Below are 26,290 nucleotides of genomic sequence, written 5' to 3'. Positions count from 1 at the left end.
GAGGTGGCAGCGATGCGCCCACTTTGACTGCCGCAATGAAAGTGAAAATTTCTGCAGATATTCATAGGAGTACATAAGCAGCCAGGCGTACAGTTAACCAGCATAAAAATGAGTCACAAACGCCTTTGGGAGCAAGAGTGAGATAGCGTACGGGTATTCGCTTCCTCTTGCTAACAATCCTGATCTGTCCAAACAGTCACAGCTGCAGATGAATAATTTGTGGCGCATAAAGATGAGTGCTAACTCAGAAGCAATTCATTCAACGTATTCATTTTACTCCAGCCAACTAATTTCGATTTCCCGCCGAATTTCTGCAGCTCACTGAGTTCTGTTTTCAATCTGTTTCCTCTTCATTCATAAGCTGTCACTGAACTGATTTTCTCAAACATTCTCTTCAATTGTTTATCTCATTTAGAGCTATTTATTGTTAATAATTTTATTATTACTCCATACTTTCAGTCATATCGCCTTACCTTAAGTATTTCCCGAAGTGAACTTTTAGCCACTGCAAGAAACTGCAGAGCCAACGAACTGACACCCTTGAGGTGCCTTCTCCTTGCAAATAGTGGGTAGTGAATTCCTTAACTTCTTATGGTCTCCTCTTGGACAAAAGTAAATGGAACCATCTTTGAGAATATCGCGCAAATCGCGCGGAAGCTTCTACAGCTAAAAAAATCGCTTCTCCCGCCATGGTCGGAGTCCTATCGAACGCTCCCTGGTGAAAATCCAAGCACTGGATTAAAAAAAATTGTAAATAGCTTCTGATGCGACTGTGAAGGAGATAAGGAGGTGGCCGCATCTTAGCATTTATTTCTCAGATTCCAATGCCGGCCTGAGCATAAGATGTAGACCACCTAACTATTATTTTCACATAAACTATAAGAAGGAAATATTACCACGAAACGTTTACTGCTCGCTGAGATACCGGACTTTGAATGGAAAAACATCGTTTTGACCTTGTACACCAATATCCCCTTATCCAATGATCCCACAAGTGGTTTCTATCGTTCTTTTAGTTTTTTCTCGTTTTTTCTAGTTTTTTTTTATGACTAATATCTCACGAGCCTTTAATAACTCAATATATTCACAAAACCAGTACGAGGCTTCAACTCATTTATCCAGCCGATAATTTCATTTAATTGATTTTTTTTTAAATTGAAGAATCCTTTTTGGTACTAAACGCACACAATCACTGTCGGTATGACAACAAAAATGTTTTCTCACATTTTTCCCCATATTTATGACAAACGTTGTTCAAACTTACGAAAAAGGAATAAAGAAATTTCTAAACGAAAAAAAAAAAAAAATTAAAAACTTTTTCTCATAACAACATGACGCTGGCATTAGAGTGCTTGGCGGCTAAACTGACCATGCTATATCCTTACTTTTATTATTTTATTCTTTGTTATTCTTTATTAAGCTTAAACAGCTAAGGGCATTATCTTCCTCCAGCACCTAGTGGAGTGTGTGAAGCGATTTTCAAGTTAGAGTCTCTATTTTCGGTGTTTTGACTGGTGTTAAGTAGTTCGGGGAGTTGTGGGGAGGCAAAAAAATCGCCCATTGCTCTGTGAAAATCATATTCTAGGGATCAAAATAAGAAACTTTGCCGAAGGAACCATACCTCTAAAACGAGTTCTGATGTCCCCCAATTTGGGTCGAACTTTTTAGTTTCTTTTCTCAAATAAAGGCCAAAAATGGTAATGTTTTGAAATGATTGACAGAGCAATGAGCGATTTTTAAATCGACCCGCCCTAATGTACATTCATATGGTACTCATATTGGAATATAAGTGCATAACATAATAGAAAGTGATAGCTGCGCATGTCACAGAGAATGGGAAGATCCCGATACCCCAATCGTCGGCGACGGAATTGTCGTTCCGCTACCCGACCATGACGAGGTGAGACTAGCATTAACGCGGCTAAAGAACAACAAAGCTGCGGGACCAACGGACTGCCGACTGAGCTATTCAAACATGGCGGAGAGGAGCTGGTAAGGTGCATGCATCAGCTTCTATAAAAAATATGGTCGGATGAATGCATGCCTGCCGATTGAATTTTAAGTGTTAGGTTAGGTTATGGTGGAAGCGGTCCATTTGACCAACTCACTTAGACCTTACAAGGTACGTTGTGATATCACTGTGCTACACGGGAACCTTGTCTATTTACTTTCATGAAACCATTTTGAGGCTCTTATGAAGCGCAGGATTGGTCTAATCCCCGCGTCAGATAGTTCTGTAGGAGAATTGAAAAAGTGTTTACCTAGACAACCTCCTCTGATTTTAGCTAAGGCTGGACAAATGCAAAGGAAGTGCTCTACTGTTTCTTCCTCCTCCTCATCTCTACAGCTTCTACAATATTCATGGGAGCATACTGCTAGTCTCAAAGAATGCCTTCCGAATAGCCAGTGGCCGGTGACACAAGCCACAACCTTCAAGATATCTTCTCTTGAGAGCCTAAGCAATTCCTTTGTCCTTTTCTTGTTTATTTGCGGCCATAGTAGCCTGGCTGTTAGGCATGTATCTTCATCATCCCATGACCTATGGGCCTCTTGGGTAATGTTGTTTTTTATTATTAATTTACTCGTGGCCAAAGGTATTCCAATGGTACTTTTATCACGGAAAAGTTTAAGGACAGTACCTTTACTGGCTAGCGCATCAGCTCTATAGTTTCCCTCAACATCTCTGTGTACCGGAACCCAAATAAGGTTGACCTTGAATACGACGCTAATATCATTTAGGGCTGCTCGACATTCCTGTGCAACCTTTGATCTTAGTATAGCCGCATTCATTGATTTAATGGCCGCTTGGCTATGCGAGAATATATTTGTAGTCGTTTTTGTTACGGCATGCATATTTAAGTATGTAGCCACTTCTTTTATGGCTAGAACCTCTGCCTGATAGACGCTGCAGTAGTCTGGTAGTCGAGCAGATAGTTCCAGTCCTAATTCCTTCGAAAGTTTAAGTATGCTCTGACCAAACCATAAGAAGGGTGATTGATCCTGCAGTCTGTGGCAATTATCGCGGGATTAGTCTTCTAAATATCGCCTATAAGGTTCTAGCCAGCGTATTGTGTGAAAGGCTAAATCCCACCATCAACAAGCTGATTGGACCTTATCAGTGTGACTTTAAACCTGGAATGTCAACAATTGACTAGATATACACAATACGCCAAATCCTGGAAAGGACCCATGAAAGGAGAATCGGCACACACCATCTCACCTCAACTTTAAAGCTGCATTCGATACAAAAAGAAGATTCCTGTATGCCTCGATATCTGAATTTGGTATCCCCGCAAAACTAATACGGCTATGACAGATGACGTTGCTCAACACCAGCAGTGCCATAAGGATTGGGAAGGACCTCTCCGAACCGTTTGATACCAAACAAGGTTTCAAACAGGGTGACTCCCTGTCGTGTGACTTCTTTAACCTGATGTTGGAGAGCATCGTACGAGCCGCAGAACTTAATCGCCCAGGTACAATTTTTTATAAGAGCGTACAATTGTTGGCGTATGCTGATGATATTGACATCATCGGCCTTAACAACCGCGCTTTTAGTTCTGCCTTCTCCAAACTGGATAAAGAGGCGAAGCGAATGGGTCTGGTATTTCTCTATTTCCTATAATAAATGAATCACTAATGTCAACAATTCCAATTACTAAAATTCGTTTAGGCTAAAAGCTTTCATCTGTATAATATTCACTTTAAATCACTACTTGCTTCTGGCTGATATTTTTCACCTAACCACCTTTGCTTTCCGAAAAAAGCAAATTCACGAGAATTCCGATCATTTTTTTTTTATCCCGAAACGAGCAGAAGTTTTTGCTGTTGATCGCATTTAGCCAGCAAACTTTCATTCACAAATAATCACGTGTTGATAATCCACTGCTAAATAAAACACATTTACTTACATATTAGATACAAATAGTTTCTAGCCATTGCTCTTCTCTTTCTGATTTATTTGCCTTCTATTTACTATTCCTCCCCATTCCCTAAGCCCGCATCAATTGCCTGTAAGCAAACAATTTCAATTCCTTTGCTTCAAAAGTAAACATCGAATTGTGGTTGACACAATTTTGACTAGCTTTAAGAGGCAGTCAGATATCGCACGTAAAGTGAATGGCGAAAAGTTAGCCACCAAGTAATTTTTTGAAAACAAAAAGTTGCTTTCATAAAGTACTTTGCATGCATTGCGTAGCTGCTTCTGGAATTACTTTCCGAATTTCTTCATTTTTGCAAGCTTGCTGAAAGCACTTTCCTTGGCCAGTCTGATGGCATCCTTAAGTGCAAATAGGCCGGAGCTTGCAATTGCGGCATGAAATGCGCACAAATGTGTGTAAAGTAATAGGTTGGAAATATTAGTGTGAGTATGTGGTTTGATTTGTGAAAAATACATTTATTTTTGAAGGATTATGTTCCATTTGTATTCTTGCTGTCTATTGAAATAGTAAGTCGGGCGGGTGGCGTCATTGTTTCATGGTAAAAACATGTGAGCAATAAGGTTACCTTTTAAATAATGTGGATCGCAAATGCTTGACATATAAATTTGCAGTTATTTAACATAACTAAGACAAACCTACCTGCTTTCCAGGTATGAAAGAATAGAGCGTGTTATTTTGTTGAAAGGAAGTGAAAATACCTATTATAATATTTTTATATTCATAGCAAAAATGGGGCAACCAGTACAATTTGCAACATGTCAGGGTACACATCCACACATACAGGCACCTGGGTTCGCAATAATAGCAGAGCGATATATGTAGAGCAAAGTATTGACTATAAATGGGATTTTTTCAAGAGCTTGAGAACTTAAAATGATAATGCAAAACAGAAATATTGATGGAATAAATTTTTTTACTATAATCTAATACGAGCGGAGCCTTTTATATTTCGGGATTAGAGAACAAAAACAAATTTTAATCATCGAAAATCACTTTATTGTTTTTCAAAATATTCTCCATGAAGATCTATACACTTTTGCATGCGTTTGAACCAATTGTCGAAGCACTTTTGCCACTCTGAATGAGGTACCTCCAAAACATGCATTCTGAATGCCGCAAGCGCTTCTTCAGGTGTCGAAAAACGTTGACCTCTCAGTTTGTTTTTTACGTACGGGAATTAAAAGAAGTCATTCGGTGCCAAGTCAGGACTATACGGCAGATGACCCATTAATTCGATGTTTTCGGTGCTCAAAAATGCAGTTGTTTGAGCCGATGTGTGAGAGCTCGCATTGTCCTGGTGAAGAGTGATCCGTCTTTGGCGATTGGTTTTCCTAATTTCTTGGACGTCACGATGTCATAGACGTGTTTCGAAGCCCCGCGATCGTATTTTTTGAGCATTTCCTTCGACCAATCGACACGAGCCTTTTTTTGAGCGATTGACAAATTGTGTGGGACCCAACGCGAACAAATTTTTTTGACAGTCAAATATTTATGTAATATTGAATGTATGCTGGTCCCACTAATGCCTAAGATTGTCTCAATCTCACGATAGGTCACATGACGATCTTGCAATATCAGTTCGCGCGCAGCATCAATGGTTTTCGGAACAACAACTGATTTTGGATGACCTTCACGAAATTCGTCTTCGAGTGAACTACGACTACGATTGAATTCACCATACCATCGATAAAAACTTGTCCTTGATGGAGCTTCATCGCCAAAAAATGAATTAAGTTAATCTATGCAATGTTGCTGAGTTAATCTACGTCGAAAGTTGTAAAAAATAATCGCACGAAAATGTTCACGATTTAATTCCATTTTTGGACCGAGATGAATATTTTAAGTTACTGTAAACAACACAAATAGCGCTGGTATTTCAAAACGTTCTGAGTACGTAAAAGCCAAAAAATGTCAAACTTTGCGATACAGCTATCAGTTGCCAGATTCCAACACCAGGGTTGCCAAATCCCGAAATATAAAAGGCACCCCTCGTATATAATTCAGTGGTATTAATTTTTTGAATATGATATCCGGCATATGTCTGCTGCGGCCTCATTCGATCAGCCCAATTTTTGACTACTTTTTCCAATAAATGTGGCCGTGTGGCGCCAATTGTGGTTTGTATATTGAAATAAATCGATGGCTAAGCGCGCTATCAGGCAAGATGCGCCGTCTTATTGGAACCAAATGTCGTCGTTGTTCAGCTGATTAATTTTTGGAAACAAACATTCAGTCAGCACAGCTCGATAGCACTCGTCATTCGCCGTAACGTCATTTCGAAATAAATAAGGACCGATGAGGCCGTCAGTGATCTGTGAACTTCGCCAACAGATTTATTTTGTTTACATTTTGGAAGCGTTTTTCTGGCGTTAAATGATTAATGATGACTTGCCAAACCTTACTGAATATCAGCATAGTTTGTTGATTTTTTTTTTCAATGTTTTACACGTTTCGGTTGTTGGTTTTTGTTGTCATATTTTACCGATAGATTTAAGTGTTTTAACTGACTGGTGCGGTATCTGCTGATGGTAGCAGAACAATGAAGACACCTTACCTGCTTGTAAAAATATATACATACATATACTGGAGAGAGACTTGGCAGCGCTTTCAATTTCTCAGAAGTAGCTTCCTACCCCTAAGAATACATTTTTAAGAATTGGAACTCCACAAGTATTTATCTTACTAAATAGAAAAACACTGCAATCCGCACCCAGGCACACCTATTAATTTGTCTAAAGATGGGAATCAACAGGTTTTGATAATTAATATATTACACAACAATTATTTCTTCAATTAAAATTTTTTTAGGCATTTTATCAGCCGACCAATAGAGTGCTAAGAGATGTGAGAGTGATAAGAGATGATAAATTTAAATGAAATAAACTTTTTTGGTTTCCCAGAATTCTACTATTCCATCAACTACGCAACCATGACACTCTTTCAAAATTACAATTTGAACTCAACTTGACCAGCAGCGATTTGCTGCTTGTAAACTTTAACTGCTACTTTAGGGAATGGAATTTGGTTCACCGACACGATAAAGTAGCCTGTAGAATCAAAGATTAGTTGAGAAACTGACCTTTAATCTCGTAATATATCGATTATCCATCTGTTTTCAGAAACTTCAGCTTTGAATAAAACAAAAACATTACGGTGAGGACTCTTTGCATTCCTATGATCACTACTAAATCTTGAAACTTTGTGGAATATAATCCCTTAATGATTCTTTTCAGTTGTCATGCATTCTATCGCGTACATTTGTTTAAGGCAGCGGTACTTAATGACGGTTCTTATTTATTTTTTCTCAATTTTAATTATAAATCATCAACCGCCTCATCAAGTTGGGCTCCTTGCAGTGAGGCAGAGGCTTAATTGGTAGTTTGATTTCTCCGCTCGGAAAATTAACTCATCAGGAACAAAGAGGGTAGTTTCATATGGTCACGCTATTGGTGTCCCGTCAATCGTCCATACGGAGAGCAAAGTACCGACGATAGCCTCATTTCGGCCTGTTAGCATCTCATCCCGACCACTCTTAAAATTGATAAAAAACATGCTGCGGATAACCGAGAACCCAAAACAAAGTTAGGACCTAATTCTTCAGGGATTGCTTCCAGAGCAATGCGGACACTTGCTGACCCTAATAATCCCAATCCTGCCTTAGGGCACATTGGGGATGACATTCCGTGCATATCTGGCGCAGATAACAGACCAGCCCTCACAATTAGGCCTTCGAGTGGCAAAGCAAGACCTGTCTAAAGACTGACTTTGTCGCTTCACATTTATCCCAAATGTAAAATAGGTTTCTGGCCATTGCTACATTGAAGGGGATTTCAGAGCTGGTTAACTAGCGGGAAACCATACCTCCTAATAAAAACATTAGAAACAAAAATAATTTTCGGTACGAAGATCAAACCACATAAAACTTGGTTAATTATTCCTATTTGATTTACATTGTTGTGGATCTGACTGCGCCTGCAAGTATTTTTTAAAAAATAATTACATTTGCTGTTGACTTGAACTAATGGAGGATAGGCCAGTAAAGATGAGTAAACTCTGTTTCGAAATGGCAACAATTTCAAGTGAATTTGCGGATTTAGGTGAGAAACACTACTAGAGTTTGATCTTAACAGAAGATGAGATGCAATGCAGATGCACTGCGGAAAAATCCTTTCAAATGTTGATTTCGAAAACACAAACTCTAGATGAGATTTTGCAAATTCATTTATGAAGTCAGTGTACCAAAACATTTTGCGAATATGAATTTAAATTTTTAACTCATTTGTATTCTCATGCATGTGACTCACATAAATTACTTCCAAATTCCGTATGTGAAAAATACTATTTTCGTTGCCTAATAAAATTCCAGTTAAGCAATGAACATAGAAATGTAAATCAAAACAAAGCAATTTGGAAAGTTTTCTCTAGTTTGCTGCAATTCCTTAAGGGCCTAAGAAATGCTAACAATGTCAACACAGATTCACAGGCAAGCATATGCATTCACATACATATAAATATTTGCTATTGCTCGCACTCTGCAGGAAAAATCTGTTCTTGAGAGGTGGAGACTTTGCCCAGTGCCCCGGTAGTGATGCATTGCGAATGAGAGGCAAACTGATAGCGACTGCTCGATAAGAAAAAAAAAATAGGAGGCATCAAAAATATATGGTACATAAATAGGTACATATGCCCTAGAGGAGAGGAGAGGCGGAAGTTTCCAGACACTCTCCGTAGTCTAATGCAAAGAACCTCAAAATACATAGATACCAAGGGCAAAACGTGCGGCTTAAGCTTCAATGCGACCAAGACGGAGCTAGTGTTGGTTACAAGAAAATGCAAAATGCCCTTCGGCTTCCGATACTCAACGGAACTGTTCTGCTGGTCGGTGATAACACAAGCTACTTTGGTTTAACACTTGACAGGAAATTTTCTCGGACGCTGAATGTTCAGGACAGAGTAAATGAGCCTACCACGGCGATCTATTCATGAAAAAAAACTGTAGTTTTAAAATGGGGCGTAGCCCCCAAAATAGTTCACTGGCTATTTACAGCCATTGTCACACCAATTATGACCTACGAAGTTCTAGTCTGGTGACCAGCCCTTGATAAGAAAACGTCAATCAAGAGGCTAGATAGTAATCAAAGAGTGGTTAGCCTCTGTATTACTGGGACGCTGAAAATAACGCCAACTTCAGGTCGAAATGTTATGCTGCATAGAGCTGCAGAGAACTAGCTGCCAAAGCGGCGTTAATATTGAGGGAGTCATCGTTGCTCAAGACCAACAACTAGGGACCCTCGAGCATACTTGTGAAGTCTTTTGTATTCCTAACACCACTGACTTTTGTGACTCGGTCAATAGATAACTAGACAGGCCTTACACAATCCATTTTCTATCCTGAGAGACCTAGAAAAATAGTATAAGTAGTAATGGAGACGAGGTCAGTATACATATAATGATGGCTCAAAACTCAATGATCAAGTGGAAGGTGGTGTATACTCCGAAATTATAAGTATACACACCAACATATCCTTTCGCTTGCCTGATCATTGCAGCGTATTCCAAGCCAAAATCTTACCAATCTCAGAAATCGTTTCAGTGCTAAATAAAAGCGTAGTCACAGTTAGGGAAATCTACATTTAGTCCTCTCTGAAATCGCTCCTATCATGTAAACATTCGTCTAAGACAGGTAAAGAGTGTTACAAATTGTTGAAAATACTTGTCCATTATTTTTCTATCAATGGTAACATTAAAGGTAACTGGCAGAAGTAAAAGGCAGATGCGTTAGCGAGATTAGGTTCCTCGCTCCAAATTAGTCAAAACAAATTCCAACTGGAAACAGTTAAACGCCTGCACTATCAGTAGGCAAACGTTACCCGAATAGAACATGGATCGCACTAAGAGGCTACTTAAATTAAATTAAAATAAATTAAATTAAGTAGGAAAGATCTAAGAATAGATAGAGGCACTATCCAATGACTATTGTAGAAGCTGTCAGTATATAGTGAAGGAAGAGGCAGTCGATCACCTTCTATGCGGGTGCATGGCTCTGTGTAGAAGATCATTGAGATTGCTCGCTCTCGCTTTTCTGGACAAGTTTGCGGATGTTACGAGCCTTAAACTAGCTGATATAGCCAGGCCACACAATGTTTTGGAGAGGACCGTGTAGAATAAGGATAGAACAGGTCCAGTGGAATCACATTTTGTGTATGAAAAAGTACTGAACTGCTACAACTGCTGAACTACAAGTAGGTTCTGACTCCAAAAGGAAAACACATTCGTTCAGAGGTAGTGGTTAGTCATCCCCACAGGCCACACTAGAATATCATGCGCACATATTGTGGAAGTGTGAGTGTATGTGAGGCAGTTTTGTGGGGATTTCAGAATAGTTGAATATATTAATGAGTTTTGTTTTGCCAGCTATAGCTGCTTTGGTTGCCGGCTGCTGATGCTTACTTCGAATATACTTGTGTGTATTATTTGAAAGTGGTTATAAATTTGAAAGCACACACTTAAACTTTTATTAGATAAATGCAATATTTCGCTTAAAATATAAATGCAATAGTTTTAATGCACATTCTCACACCAAGAAAATGCACTAATACTAAGCTGATGGGGTTCTTAAGCATTTTAATCCATGACTAGTTCCCTTCATTTCTTTTCCATATAATCAACCAGAGAATTCTAACAGCGATGCTCTAAGAAGAGGCAATTACCCAAAATTACATTTGCCTTTCGATAGGGCGAAACTAGCACTTAATGCGACAAATGATAAATGGTTCGAAGTATAGTAACTAAAAGTATGGTAATACCTCGGCTTTTATAGCATTGAACTAACGATACCAACCTAGACAGTTTGGCGTTCTCAGAGCAATAAGAAAACAGGTTCTAATTTACTTTTCACGAGTCATCCAATGTAACAATCATAAGAAGAGAAGGTTAAGAAGCAGGTCACTATTTAAATTCCTTATTATAATTATTAGTGGAGTTGGTACAGTGATGGACAAAAGTATATATTGTACAAGGTGCGCCATGCAAAGTTTGCTTTTTGAAATGGCAATTAAAAAAAATGATCAATATTTTTTCAAACTTTTTTTATTTTGAAGATTGTCATTTATGAATGAAAAATAATACCGTTCAAATGACTGCTACGACTGGCTTTACAGTAGGCCATTCGATCAACCCAATTTTTAAGCACATTTTCGATTGTTTGGGCTCCAATTTCATGAATGGCAACTTCGATTTCGTGTTTTAAAGCATCAATCGTCTCTGGATGGTTCGCATAGCATTTGTCCTTAACGGCTTCCCACAAAAAATAGTCCAACGGGCTTAAATCACAGCTCCGAGGCGGCCAATTGATATCGGAATTTCGGCTGATTATTCGGTTTTCAAAAACGGTAGCCAAAAGTTCGAGTGTAACTTTGGCAGTGTGACAAGTTGCACCGTTCTGTTGAAACCAAATGTCGTCCATGTCATCCTCTTCAATTTTTGGAAACAACTCGTTGAGCATGTCACGGTAACGCTCGCCATTTACTGTAACCGCGGCTCCTCGTTCATTTTCGAAAAAAAAATTTCGTAAAAAAATGGCCCGATGGTGCCGCCAGACCAAAAACCGCACCAAATAGTGACTCGTTGTGGATGCATTTGCTTCTCTACAGTAACGTGTGGATTTTCTGAGCCCCAAATGCGACAATTTTGCTTATTGACGTAGCCACCGATGTGAAAATCAGAAACGAAGAAGAAGACTCACCACTTTGGAAATAGGTTTTCAATGTTTCCCAATTCTGTTCAAGCGTATAGCGTCCCATTTCGTAAATGTCAAGCCTTTAAGTAAATTATGAACACATTTGACATGCCATTTGTGTTGCCATTCTCAAAAAAATAGGTAGTTCAAAAAGCAAACCCTATATGGCCCACCCTGTATATACCCCCTATATCTATTGCTTCCAAAGTCCAAAGCATTTATTTGAAATTTTTATCACAATAAACCGAAAAAAATCCATTCTTCAACATAAACGAACAAAGTTTAACTCCTTCTTGCTTCTTTACTAATATTGAGTTCAGTTGTGATTTTGGCGAAAATAAATACCAGTTCACGTAAGAAACATGGATATAGAAAATAGAAAAGAAAACGTCATACGGTGAAATTTCAAGAATTTTAAACTTGAACCGACCAATATTACAGACCATTGTAAAAAACTTGAAGAATATTGATTCTACCAAAAATGAGTCGCGTGTGGCCGCCCTAGTCAACTATCTCGCAGAGACATTAGTTTGATTCCCAAGTGCGCAAAAATCCAAAAGTTAATGCTTCAAAATTAGCCGAAGATATAGCAAGCACAGCAGAAAAGTGTGTCCACCTAAGAACAATTCGAAAACTACAAACAATAACAGCTTCCACAGTGCGCCGCCACGCAAAAAGCTTCTAATTTCTGAAAAAGAAAAAACTGTAAACTTCGTTTGGAGTTCGCCAAAGCACATAAATTTAGCAGCGATGGCAGAACAAAAGCTTCAATTCAGTATTAACTGTCAAGAATGGTGCGGCAGCGTAGTGGGTTGGGAGCTGTTGCGGCAACTGGAGTTGAAATAATAGTATTTATTAAGGATAAAGTGAATCGTTATAAATACAAACCTTTACTGGACCATAATTTGAAACATTGGTGGATAATTTGGAGCTTGGTGGGGGTTGGATCCTTTAACAATATATGGCACGATTTAATATATGGCACCACAAATCCCAGATTTATTATACATATATATTATTATTATCCCATACATGGGGAAAGTGTGAAACACAAAATTAGAAAAAATTAGGTTTCTAGCACTGGTATAATCAAAGAGCGTATAGAGAAGTCTGGAACATTATAGAATATGTAGAGCTGACAAATTAAGTTGCTAATGGTGGACCAACTAAATACAAAAACGCAACAATATGTACGACTAAGTGAAATTTTCACACTAAAAAAGTTTTTTTTACTGTATGTACTACTGTGGGCAAAAAGTAAGGTGAATTTAATTATCAAACTTCACGGGATTAATAACATCTGGGCCAACTTTCATGTGAATGCCATTATCAGTAATATATTTACGCTTGTGTTTACCAAATGACCAAGAGTGCATTTTTCGATTTTTACAATGTCTGATTTGATTGAGCAGAGAGGTCAACATCAAATTTTGTTTGCGGAATGAAATTTCGGCTGCGGAAACGTTTAGCATGTTGCAGAAGGCATTGGTGATTCGACCATGTCGCAGAAAAATGTTTATAAGTGGTACAAAGACTTCAAAGAGGGTCGAGAACGTGTTGATGACTTGGAGCGCTCCGGACGACCATTGACGTCAACAGATGACCAACACGTCAATAAAGTGAAGGAGTTAGTGCTCAAAAATCGTCGGTTGACTATTAAAGACCTTACTGATATAATCGGAATATCAGAAGGATCTGTGAAAACCATTTTGAAAGACCATTTGGGCCTACGAAAAGTCAAATCTCGTTTGGTACCGAAAACTCTCAATTTCTTGGAAAAAAGTCGTCGCGTTGATGTGTGTGAAACAATGCTTTCAGACTATCAGGAGAAGCTCAAGTGCATCATTACGGGAGATGAGACTTGGATTTTTGCTTACGACCCTGAAACAACCGACCAATCAAGCGAATATCGTGCTAAAGGCGAGGCCAGACCGAAAAGAGCACGTCAAAGTCGTTCAAAAATAAAGGTCATGATGACAGCTTTTTCGATTTTCGTGGTGTGGTGCACTATGAATTCCTTCCACCTGGCCAAACTGTTAATAAGGAATCTTATTTGAGCGTTATGCGTCGTTTACGTGAAGCAATTCGTCTAAAAAGACCAGAATTATGGGCCAACAACTCTTGGTTTTTGCATCACGGTAATGCACCGTCTCATACTGCACTCGTTCTTCGTGACCATTTCGCCACTTCCACGCATATCGTTCCGCAACCACCGTATTCGCCTGATTTGGCTCCGTGTGACTTCTGGCTATTCCCAAAACTCAAGAGACCACTCCGGGGAACGCGGTTCGAGTCGATTGAGGAGATAAAAGCTGAATCGAAGAAGGTGCTGATGGGTATACCGGAAATGGACTATTTGGCATGTTTCGGGGATTGCAAAAATCGTTGGCATAAGTGTATTTCATCGAGAGGGGATTATTTTGAAGGGGATGAAATTGATTTACAAGAATAAATAAAGATTTTTCATTTTACAACCAAATTCACCTTTCTTTTTTAGACCTAGACTTTTTAGCGCTGTTTTTGCGTTGCTCCGCCACAACTTTGTTATGTTAAAGAATGAATTGTTTTTTCAGTCTATGATTAAACAAAGAATTGAAATAAAACTGTATCAACACATCTTCCAATAAACTTTTTGGACTTTCAAACCAACGAGTACATGACGACTTTTGCCCTTTACTCTATATATTTAGTAATTGTTTTATTAGTCATAATAATTTCAATCAAACACTAGTTCGGTTATTGTTTTATAGGTTAAGAAAGATAAAGTCGTTTAGTGTGCAAAATGCCTACGTAAGATGAATAAGAAAATTGAAAAAGTTATCGCGGCACTTAGAAATGTCACAAAATTGTATGAAAATTCTATTGGCCTCAAAAATATTTATTGTTAACCGCAAAACTCTGAAGCAGGAGCGAAAAAAATCATTGCAGAGTTTCCGTGAACTTGAATCGAACTCCAATTTCAACAGGACCAATTGGAAATTATTTAGTAACGAAACTTACCGAAAATGGAGTTTACTGAATATTTACTGAGAACGAAATTAGCGCAAGATGCTGTACCAAGGCTTGTATAAGGACTTGGCTTATTTTCTAAGTATTTCTAAAATCGATGGTGTAAAAACGTGTTATTAAAACTAAGTAAAATTTCTTAGCATTATAGAAAAAAGCAAATACCACAATACCCGACATTCCTCTAGTGTTGGATTTAATTAAGAAAAAGACAAATTCTAACGTAACTGTCACTATCGTAAAAGTCAGTGAAGAAAATATCGAACCTCTGTGTAAACACAATCAAGATGCTGATTGAGCTTTGTCGGTCCAAAGTTCGCACACAACCAAAGCGACGACGAGGTGCATCTAACGAAATTCGTTGAGAAATGATATGTTTTTAATTTTGCCGGAGCCGCGGGTCGACAAAACCAACTTTAAGAATACGTAAAAAAAAGAAATGTAATGTAAAAATTAAACAAACAAAAAATTAGATTTATTTACTTCTTCGCAAATGTTGCCTTACTTGCAGAAATGCCTTGCATATTATAAACATTATATGTATACCCATAAAACCTTCCCAGATTTTATTCATCGAAAAATTGGGGATTCATCTTTACTTTTATGACACGAATTTCCATTTGGTTCTGTCTTACTGGGCCAAATGTTACGGCGAATATCTCTCGACGGCATTGCTCCACCTGACAAAGCTCGCTCAGTTCGCTTACGCCATTAATATTGAATAGGAGAACTTTTTCAATAAATTTTGCAAGAGTTCACAAGATCTTTTAAGCTACCTTGCAAAGGTTTAAACTATCGATATGGATAACTTTAGTCATAGCCCATAGTTTTTGTTATGCCATCGATAAACTATCGGTCTTTTGAATATCGTCAACAAATAAAAGGAGAGGAGATATTCGGCGGAAAAATTGAACTTTTGTTGAAACATATAATAATATCTGTGTGTTTCGGTCTAGGGGTGGATCCACGATCCGATATCATAATTTCTTCGGTATCACGTCAAAAAATATTTCATTCTTCTTAAACTCGTATATGAAAAACGAGTTCTATTTCAACGGGGACAGTAGTAATATTAATACCTTTTAAGAATTTGAACAATTTGTTTCTAGAAAGCGGAACAAGTTTTCCCAAAATGAAATTCTTGTGATTTGAAATGCATAAAGGTGGATTGACTATTTCAGGCCACTGATTTGTTGCCAGCCCTTTATACATACTTACTTACACTACAAGTAAATAAAAAATTTCTATCGAAGTAGTAACGCAAATCTACCAAATACTATTCATAGTACGGAAAGCTAATGATAACCTTGCGATGCTCAAAAACCATGGATAGTACATCGATAAGCAAATTGGTACCATTTATTTTTCATAATTGTATTTAAATTTTAAATGAGTTAGTACGTGACTACCACTCGGAATTCAGAGAGAACGTAGGTTCGACCCTCGGTGAAACATGAAAATGAACAAAAAGTTTTTTCTAATAGTGGTCCCCCTCGGCAGGCAATGGCAAACCACCGAGTGTATTTCTGCCATGAAAAAGCTCCTAAAAAATATATATATATATATCTGCCGTTGTGTAATAACATCAAAACTCAACCCAAAAAAGGTGCACGCGTCAATTATATATTACGTGCGCAACTAAGTTCTCGCTGTTTTTTCGATGAAAATACAACTTTATTCTGAAAAAAAAGGTAACTTTTTCCCACCTTTCTGGTAGATCTCGTACACCGTCGAGGTAAAACTGTAAATTTTTTGAGGCTATCCACGGATCAAGCCATTTTTTGATGTCTTCATATGAATGGAGCTGCTGGTCAGCTAGACCATGTGCCATCGATCCGAACAGGTGATAATCGGACGGCGCAATATCTGGAGAATATGGCGTGCGGGGTAGGATTTCCCATTTCAGTGTTTCCAGGTAGGTTTTAACGGGTTTGGCAACGTAAGACCGACCGTTCTCATGCTGTAGAATCAGTTTTTCATGCCTCTCCGCGTATTGCGGCCGCTTCTCGCGCAGTGCTCGGCACAATCGCATCAATTGAAGTCGATACCGATCCCGAGTGATGGTTTTGCTTGTTTTTAACAGTTCATAATGGAGGATGGTTCCATATGTAGAAGTCCACGCAAGTGGGGAAAGTTACTGATCGCAGTTCAGTTGGGAGTGGCCAGGACGATTCTTCTGCATATGGTTCAAGCAGCTCACAACTCCCGGGATTAGCCCAAGTATTCTCTGGGTAGCTTCCGAACACCCGTTCGGGAGTGAGCTTACGTGAGAAGGCGAAGCATTCCAGAATAGCTGATTGTGCGCTGGGTTTGGGACCCGCCACTTAAAAATTTAATGAACTACATCGCCTTACAAATATTAAAATTTTCGAAATTTTGCTAAAACTTTGTCTATTTTTCACACTGTATGTATTAGATTCAAAACCATACTTTTGTAATAGACTACAAAATCGAGTAAATATTACGTAATTCTATGAGTTTCACAGACACTTACTTCTGTCATATCCTTCTCATTTTCAAACTGAATTTACCAAGGCGAATCTATTCAAGTTGGTCGCATTCGAGAAACAACAACAGTTTTTAAACTACAAGAACAGTTAAGGGAAAGTTATTAAAAGAATGGAATGAATGGCAAATAGACAAGATTAGTTTCTCGCGCATTCACAACACAACAACGAGTTGAAGAAGAAGCAATCAACTACTCTAATCATACCACCTTCCATACATACGCCTTGGAATTTAGTAGTCTTCTCAATATACTACATTTTTTTTAAAAGGCTGCTTATGCTCATGATATTTGCTAAGTAATTCCTCAGATGTTAAGCAGCGCAAATATTTCACAAAATTTTTGCACAAAACTATTTCAAACTTGTATGGCATACCACTCTGCGTTACTGAACTTAATTTAATAGCAACCATAACAATAACAACAACTCAGCTGCAAATCAAATACCACATTCTGTACTAATAAATCAAGATATTTGCAAGTAAATAGCAGTACACTTGCTCACATACACATCTACATAGGTGTGCAAACTTACGAGATGCGAACTTGTGAAAAATTGCACAACAAAGTTAATAAAAAAGGTAAATAGTAGTTCGCAAAATAAGTGAGGTATACTTCAAGGCACTAGGCAGAATGCGAACGCAAGAGTATGCAGACAGATGTGCACATATGAGCTTCCGCTAAAGCTTTGAGTATACTCAAGCGTATACTTGACTCCGCGCGATAATATGCAGCTCAAATAGAAATCGCTCATGCGGTTTGCAGCACATGCCTCGAGCGAAAACACTCACACGTATGCAAATATAGAATAAATCATAACGCGCGCCTGACTTGTACAACCATACAAATACATACATACATACAACAATACATACAAATACTTCATGTGTGTGTGTGTGTGGGTTTGTATGGCAATCCAACTAGTTTATTGTGGCAGTTTACAAGCAACAAATCTATCCTGCTGCTTAGCTCACAGTTGCCGCCTGCTTAGCACTTTCGCTAAGATTATTTATGCAATTTGAATACCACTAACACACACACACACACGTACGCGCGCGCACATTTTATGCCACCGGCAACTGGGTCGCCGCGCCGGACGAAGTGGTGTGCAGATGAGCACATGATAGAAAGTAAGTAACCGCACGTTTGCCACACAAGTGGCAGAGAAGCTAACCAGCTTGCACTCATACAAGCGCAACAGCTGCAGTTGCACTGGTTGTAGGTAAATACATGTAAGCAAGCGCATCAGCAACAAATGTGTTGAATTAGAAAAAATAAAAATAAAAAACATGCTGCAACATTGCTTAGTCACAACTTCAAATGAAATTTATCTTTTTTTTTTAAATTTTTTATAGGATTTTTATTTCTCCGCTCATAGAACGTTTACTGCTGCAAATTTCATGTACGTGCATTGCATGCTTGTTGGCATAGAGGCTAGCCAGACAGTGGCAAATCGCAAATTACGTCATACTGCATACTTTTATATGCACTTTATTTGTTTCATGTGCCTTAGGTTTGTTTTGCATCTTCAACGCATTTCTTCTCTCCACTCAACTGAATTTGTTGAAAGTTAAGTAGTATTTTTACTTTTGCTATGCAGTGGAGTGGTTGTTGCTGTAAAATATGCATGGAGTTAAATGCAAATGTTCTTTTTGCATACATTGAAACTAAAGTGTCTTCCTAGCAAAATAAATTCTTTGATACCAACTGAAAGATTTTTCACAATAGATCAGCTCTGGTCGCAGTGCGTAATGGCCTTCTAATAAACTGCAAGATTTGTTGGTCTCCAGCAATAATTTCAAATAACAAATGGCGTCTTTGTCGATTACACTGGCACACAAAAAAAAAGTTGTCTGTACACCGGGCGCCACCTATCTACGGGCATGTTTTTCGACCCGCTGAATACGAACTTCAAGTCAGTTTGGGCCGTCCAGCCTTCAATTTCGAGTAAATTGCAAAAACTCCCAAAAAATAGCGAAAATTCGAATACAATAGCAAAAAATGTATAAAATAGCAGAAAATTGCTGCTGCAAAAATGGAAAAAAAATCTTTTAAACACAATTAAATAAATTTATTGGATTGTTTATTAACAAAATACAAGATTAAAATCTTAAAATGCAAAAAAATATTAAAATCTATGAAAATGACGTATAAAAAGAATTAGAAAAATGATTTTCCTAACTTTCAAACTGTTGGCCGGTGGTATCGAACTCTTTTATTTTCAAATGATTCAAATGAAAAGAGGATTTCTCTTTCGTTTGTTATTATCGTTTGAGTGTCCAGAAATAGTCTGCCATCATGTTGGTATTCCAATTTCCTTGATACCTAGTCTCCATTTCACGTATGTCTTGATGAAAACGTTCTCCCTGTTCTTCACTGTACTCCCCAAGATTCTCAGGAAAGTAGTTAATGTGAGAAGCTAGGAAGTGTAATTTTAGATTCACTAAGCATTCTAAGTTTTTGTAATTTGCCACTAATTCTTCGACTATTGTCTTGTAATTTTCACTTTTATTATTTCCTAACACATATTTCCTGGCACATATTTTTTAAACTCTCCGTATCATTCATTTTACCTATAAAATTAGCATTCTGAAATAGAGTTCTAATTTGGAGTCCATTAAAAATTCCCTCTTTTAATTTGGCATCATTTATCGCCGGAAACTTTTCTCTCAAGTACTGAAAACAATCACCATTTTTGTCCAGAGCTTTGACATATTGTTTCATGAGACCTATTTTGATATGAAGTGGCGGTACCAGATAGCTTGAAAGCTGAATTAATGGTGTTCGTATTACATTTCGAGTACCGGCATTTAATTGCACTCTCGTAGGCCATTCTTTTTTCACATAGTGATTCTTTCTGTCTCTGCTATCCCACAAACATAGATAGCAAGGATATTTTGTGAACCCTGATTGTTGGCCTAAAAGAAGTGTTGCGAGTTTGAGATCCCTGCAAATTTGCCATTGCTGTTCTGAATACTGTATCTTATCCAATAAAAGTTCCAATTTTTCGTAGGTCTCCTTAAGCTTCGTCGAATGGGCTATTGGAATTGGCGCTAATATTTTTCCAATATGAAACAAGACAGCTTTGAGACTTCTAGTTGATGAATCTATAAAGAGTCTCCACTCATCGTCTTTATAGATATTAGGTTTTAATTCATCAACCAAGCCTTTAACATTGGAACAGTACACCACCGAGTTCTCATCGTCGTTAGTGAAAAACTTCCGGAACTCCTCTTCTCTATTCCGATAAAAGTAAGCCGTTACCTTTTTAGCTAACATATTTTTATTTTTTAGTCTTGATGCCAGTAATTCAGCTCCATCCTTACGCAATTTTAAATCTCGTATGAGATCATTTAATTCTTCTCGAGTAAATGTTTCAGGACCATTCGTTTTCCCATCTGGCATAAAATCTTCGTCTTTGGGATTTTCATCTTCAGAATTTTCTTCTTGCTCTTCTTCCTCCATTGGCACTTCTTCTTTTTCTACTTACATCTCTTCAAGCGCTTCGGATTCATCAACAATAACTGTTTTCTGTGCCTTAATATCTGATGACACATTGGCGTACTGTATTTTACTTCTATTCGATGAAGTAAAACCGGCAATTTCAATCATACAGAAGTAAGAGTTATGCGAACTAGTTGGTGAAGTCCAGCTCATGGAAATTGTAAATTTCAAGTTTTCTCTGCTTTTGGTCTTTTCCCATCGTGTCAACATAATATTACATCGACCACAAACAAAGTGTGGGACCCAGCCTGAAACCAAATTTGTAATTTGAATGCAAAAGCATCCTTCATAATTTCGTTTTAATCTATCTGAAAACGTTCTGCGGTTTTTTACCGGCTCAGACTCCCCACAAACGTAACAAAATAGTTCAGGGCTCTTATTGCATAGATGGGAATCTGCAGTAGCCAAGTTTTCCACTACTGAAGAGCTGCAGTCGCTGAATGACGACACCTGCGGGTCTGCTTTCTCACCCTGACCAGACGCCGATACTGAGTTTCCGAATCCCTGCATCGTAAAGTACTCATCACTTGTACCTGCCATGACGGCACACACGCCGTTAACGCAAGATGGTTTTTTGCAGTTGTATGAATGTTTGAGGGGACTATGGGCCAAATTCATTGCAGAATCAGATCGAGCAGATTAAATTACATGAAAATCTTCGTCAATCCGGATCCACAAAATTCTCCGATTTTTGCAATTTTTAAGGATATTTTACAAAGTTTATGATTAAAGTACGATCGAAATTAGTATGTAACGGATCAAAATACATAAAAGTTATGCTTTCCTTAGATCTAAATTTTTTTTTTGCCAAAACATCGAATTTTCGCCATTTTTTTGGGTTTTTTGCAATTTAGTCGAAATTGAAGGCTGGATGGCCCAAACTGACTTGAAATTCGTATTCAGCTGGTCGAAAAACATGCCCGTAGATAGGTGGCGCCCAGTGTAGACAATTTTTTTTTTGTGTGCCGGTGTTATTTATGAGCTGCGAGCATTCCACTATAAAAGAGGCTTTCTAATTGTTGTAATTGAATCAAAAATTGGCTTTATATAAAATTGGTATTTATGTCAATTTGTGAGTCCCGATCTAATTTCATAGCGGATGTTCTTTTAAGCATAACATCATTGTAGCATAACAGGGATTGGTCGAAGTGTCATAAAACATATTTTGGGTGAGGTATTAATGATATTCTTGATATTTGAATATCTCACGGAGTATGATATAGCTAAAATGTCCGCCGCAACTTCGTACGGTGGCATTGATTTGAAATGCCCAACTCTCAGTTACTCAGCTTTATAGATCAGTCTGCATTTGAGAAATGGCCTGGATTGTATTGACTTTGATGGGGTCGGTCAAATGTGGCTTATCGACAGAGACCTGCGATAACTCCATATATTGTGAATATATAAGAAGTTGGTAACCATCAACGCAGAGTTTTTATGCGAAAAATATCTTTATACAGGTATAATCGGGCTGGACAGCAATTTAATTAACTATTCTTACGTTGAAGTGTAGGGCGGAAAAAATACTGACGAAAAAGGGGTGCTTGCCTAGTGGAGAATCTGGTCAAACTAATTTGCACCTTGCGACCAATGAAAGCTTCCCAGGCAAGGGCTATAAATAACACTGTGCAACAGTAAAAAGCTCCTCATAAAAAATATCTGCTGCTGTCGGCTTGAAACTGTAGGTCCCTCCATTTGTGGACAACATCAAGACGCACACCACAAATAGGAGGAGGAGCTCGGCCAAACACCCAAAAAGGGTATACGCGCCAATTATATCATATATATGTATATATATAACAGCAAAAGTTATGCAGGAGAAATTCCATCTTAACGTCAAACTAATATATAAATTTTATATAGTAATGCTGCGTAATCAGCTTTTACTTTGCTCAACAATATAACTTTTTGAAGGGCTCTAAAATTTCAAAAGACATAATTTTCAAAAATAAATATTTTAAATACTTAAACTCGATCTAAGATATAATATTTATATGGTTATCAAATGAAAGAAAATATATCCACAAAATATATCTAGCAATTTTTCTTGGATAACTACAATATTACAACCAAGGAGCGGCCGCCGTAGCCGAATGGGTTGGCGCGTAAGGGCCAATTGTATATTGTATATATATTACCATGATTATAATTTCATTGGTCACTCAGTCAATCTCATAAAGAGTAAGAGAGAATGTAAAATTAATAATTGCGCAGTTCAAAAAGTTCGTAAATGAAGCCAAAAGGAAAGCAATCCTCACCTTCACTTCCAATATAAATCTATCCTCTACACAAAAAACAAAAATGTTGGTCAAGATTAAAGCTTTTACCAGTATCCCCTCACCACCTTTAAAACTTATTCAACTACCAACCTGCTTCCTCATAGCAGCATCAGCAATAGAAAACGCTTTCGATAATACCTGGTCTAAGCACACAGAAAACTCTAGCTTCCCAACTGACAATACTAACCGCAAAATTTCAACACTACTCGTATCACAAGCCATTAAATGTCGCAATGTATGCAACTTGTTTGGAACCGAATTTTCTTACGTCGAACTCGAGCTTGCCCTTTAGAAAGCTAAAGGGGAAATCGCGTGTTAGAGATCGTACATATATCCCACCCTATGTTATGGAATCTTCAATAATCTGCTAAGAACATATTGCTGTCCTTATTCAATAAAATACTCGATGGTGATACCTATCTCCAATATCTGATTATCCGCATTTGTCCTCCCAGTACCGAAACCGAATAAGCCCCCATAACTTATTACTAGCAATAGACCGATTTCCCTCCTTTCATAGCTTGGAAAAATACTGGAAAAAATACTGACACAACGACTCTTGCTTTTATCTCTAAGACACCCTTCTTAGCTATGACCAAATAGCCTTTAAAAGAAGGCATGGAGTCCTTGACTGTCTACCCCCTCTTCAACATTTTATTACTGATGCTCTTTCAACCACGTAACTATCCTCCCATCGATTTCGAAAAAGCTTTTGACCGTATTCGACCGGAGCCCATGCCGTTTTAGAGCAATTGTCCAGCTGGCGTGTATAACCAAAGGTAAATCTATAATCTTATAAAATCCTTTCTGACCGCACGGAAATTCCAAGTCCAAGTTATCGGCGAATTTTCTTTCCCCTTGAAAATGGAATTCCACAATGCTCGCCACTATCGTCTGTACTCTTTACAACAGCCTTCGAAACACTCAACAAAATAGCAAATCAATTAACTTCCGAATCTATACCAACAATGCAATTATTTATACTACCTCAAATTATCCTTAAACAGTCCAAAGTAATTTCGTCAACTTGCTATGTGTCAATACTTGGGGACACTATACTGACCTACATCAAATGCTACACACTTCACATATGCAAACATAATTGTCAACGTATAAACCTTCATCCAGCCATCAGAGGGAACACACCGATAGTAGTTGCGACGATTTTAATGCATGGGCTCCTGAATGGGGCTGCTCCGTAACAATACAAAGGGGAGCGGCACTACTGGAAGCCTTTGGTAGTCAGGACCTACTGCTACTAAATCGGGGCAATAAGAGTACCTTCGACAATGGCAGAGGCAGATCTATCATAGGCCTGATCTTTGCTAGTCCAACAATAGCTCGAACAGCGCGATGGGATGTGTCTGGGAAGTATACACACAGTGACCATAAGATGATCCTGTTCGAATGGAGTCCTACACAACGCTTTCAAATGCGAAAACACGTCGAAAGAGTACAAAAACGAAGTTTGAAAACCAGTAGTTTAGACGAAGAAATGCTCTTGTACTTTCTAGAGAAAATAGAGGAAACTAGAGGCACAGCAAACCAGCAAGCCAACTGTATAATACGCCAACTATCAGTTGCGTGCGATGCTGCAATGCGTCGTAAATGCCAAGGAAACGGAAGAGCACCCAATTATTGGTGGAATGACGACATCGCAAATTTGAGAAACGAATGCCCCAAACTGCGGAGGAGGCATCAGCGCAAAAGAAATAGGCCAGAGGGGGAACAGCTGTGGGCAGAATACAAAGTCAAACGCCTAGCACTGAAAAAGGCCATAGCAAAAAACAAGGCCGAGGCATTTGATAGCCTCCTAAGTGAGGTAGATGCGAATCCATGTTACAAAAAAATTCCAGAATGGGAGTACTAGCATGCTGCTACCACAAGCTAAAATGCTCCACATAGTAACAAACCTCTTTCCGGAACAAGGTGTCCTCTTCATCAGAAGGCATTTCACTGATAACGAGGACGAAGTGCCCGAAGTAGACCTCGACGAACTAGAACTGGACTGCAAAAGAATTAAACTGCAAAAAGCACCGGGCATTGATGGAATCCCGAACGCCGTGCAGAAAAAAGCACTGCAAGTGAGACCAGAAGTTTTTCGAAACATGTATGCAACATGCATTAAAAGCGGAGTTTTTCCTGTAAAATGGAAACAACAGCGACTAGTCCTATTGCCTGGAAAACCTACAGAAGATCCTTCATCATACAGGCCGGTCTGTATGCTGGACACCGCTGGCAAAGTGCTAGAAGCAATAATCTGTAATCGACTAGAGCAGTACTCAGAAGGGCATACAGATCTGTCAGCTCGCCATTACGGTTTCAGAAAGCATCGCAGTGCAAAAGATGCAATAATAGAAGTATGCAAAATAGCAACAACTGCTATCTCTGGAAGAATATGGCATACCCTATGGTATGATACAGACGTAGGCCCCAAAAGCTATAAGTTAACTGGATGAGTTCCTCAAGGCTCTGTACTAGGCCCGGCTCTATGGAATATCATGTATGATGGAGTGCTACGCGTTGAACAGCACGAACAAGCCAGCATTGTTGGGTGCGCAAATGACCTAACTATGGTAGTCGTAGGGAAAACACTAAAAGAGGTCTCACGACGGGTAGAGGACACTATTAATAAAATCAAGCAATGGTTACAATCGTCTGGGCTAAGACTAGCAGACCATAAGACCGAACTGGTTCTCATAAGTTCTAGGCGAAAAGTTGAAAACATTCAAATAAAGGTTGGTGGTCACAATATGACATCAACAGATAACATAAAATATTTAGGGGTAATGATCGACAGAAGGCTCAATTTTAAAAAGCATCTGGAATACGCAAGCTCCAAAGCTTCAAAATCCTGCGCGGCTTTACCGCGACTGATGCCCAATGTGGGTGGACCAAGGCAACAAATGAGAGCATTGTTAGCAAGCGTCTGCAACTCGATCCTGTTTTACGCTGTGGAAGTGTGGGGCGACGTAGTGAAATATCCCAGACCGGCTAAACGGGTGTACAGATTATGCAGTGTCAGAATCATTAGATGCTATAGGACCATATCTGACGAAGCAGCAGGGGTAATAGCAAGCAGAATACCCCTCGATATAAAGGTTAAATGCATGAAACAAAAATACCAGCATGCAAAAAACGCGCGGGTATCTGGTGACTCAGCCTCACAGAGAGACGCCCTACAGAGGATCGATGATACCGCTCTGCAAAACTGGCAGGCCAAATGGAACGATAGTGGGAAGGGAAGAACCACTTTCACTATGATCCCCGACACACACAGAAATGGATCCGTAGAACATATGGAAACATTACCTTC

Source organism: Anastrepha ludens, chromosome 2, assembly GCF_028408465.1.
Source record: "Anastrepha ludens isolate Willacy chromosome 2, idAnaLude1.1, whole genome shotgun sequence".
NCBI lineage: Eukaryota > Metazoa > Arthropoda > Insecta > Diptera > Tephritidae > Anastrepha > Anastrepha ludens.
The sequence above is the reverse complement of the archived record's forward strand: the minus strand, read 5'-3'. Positions refer to the sequence as shown.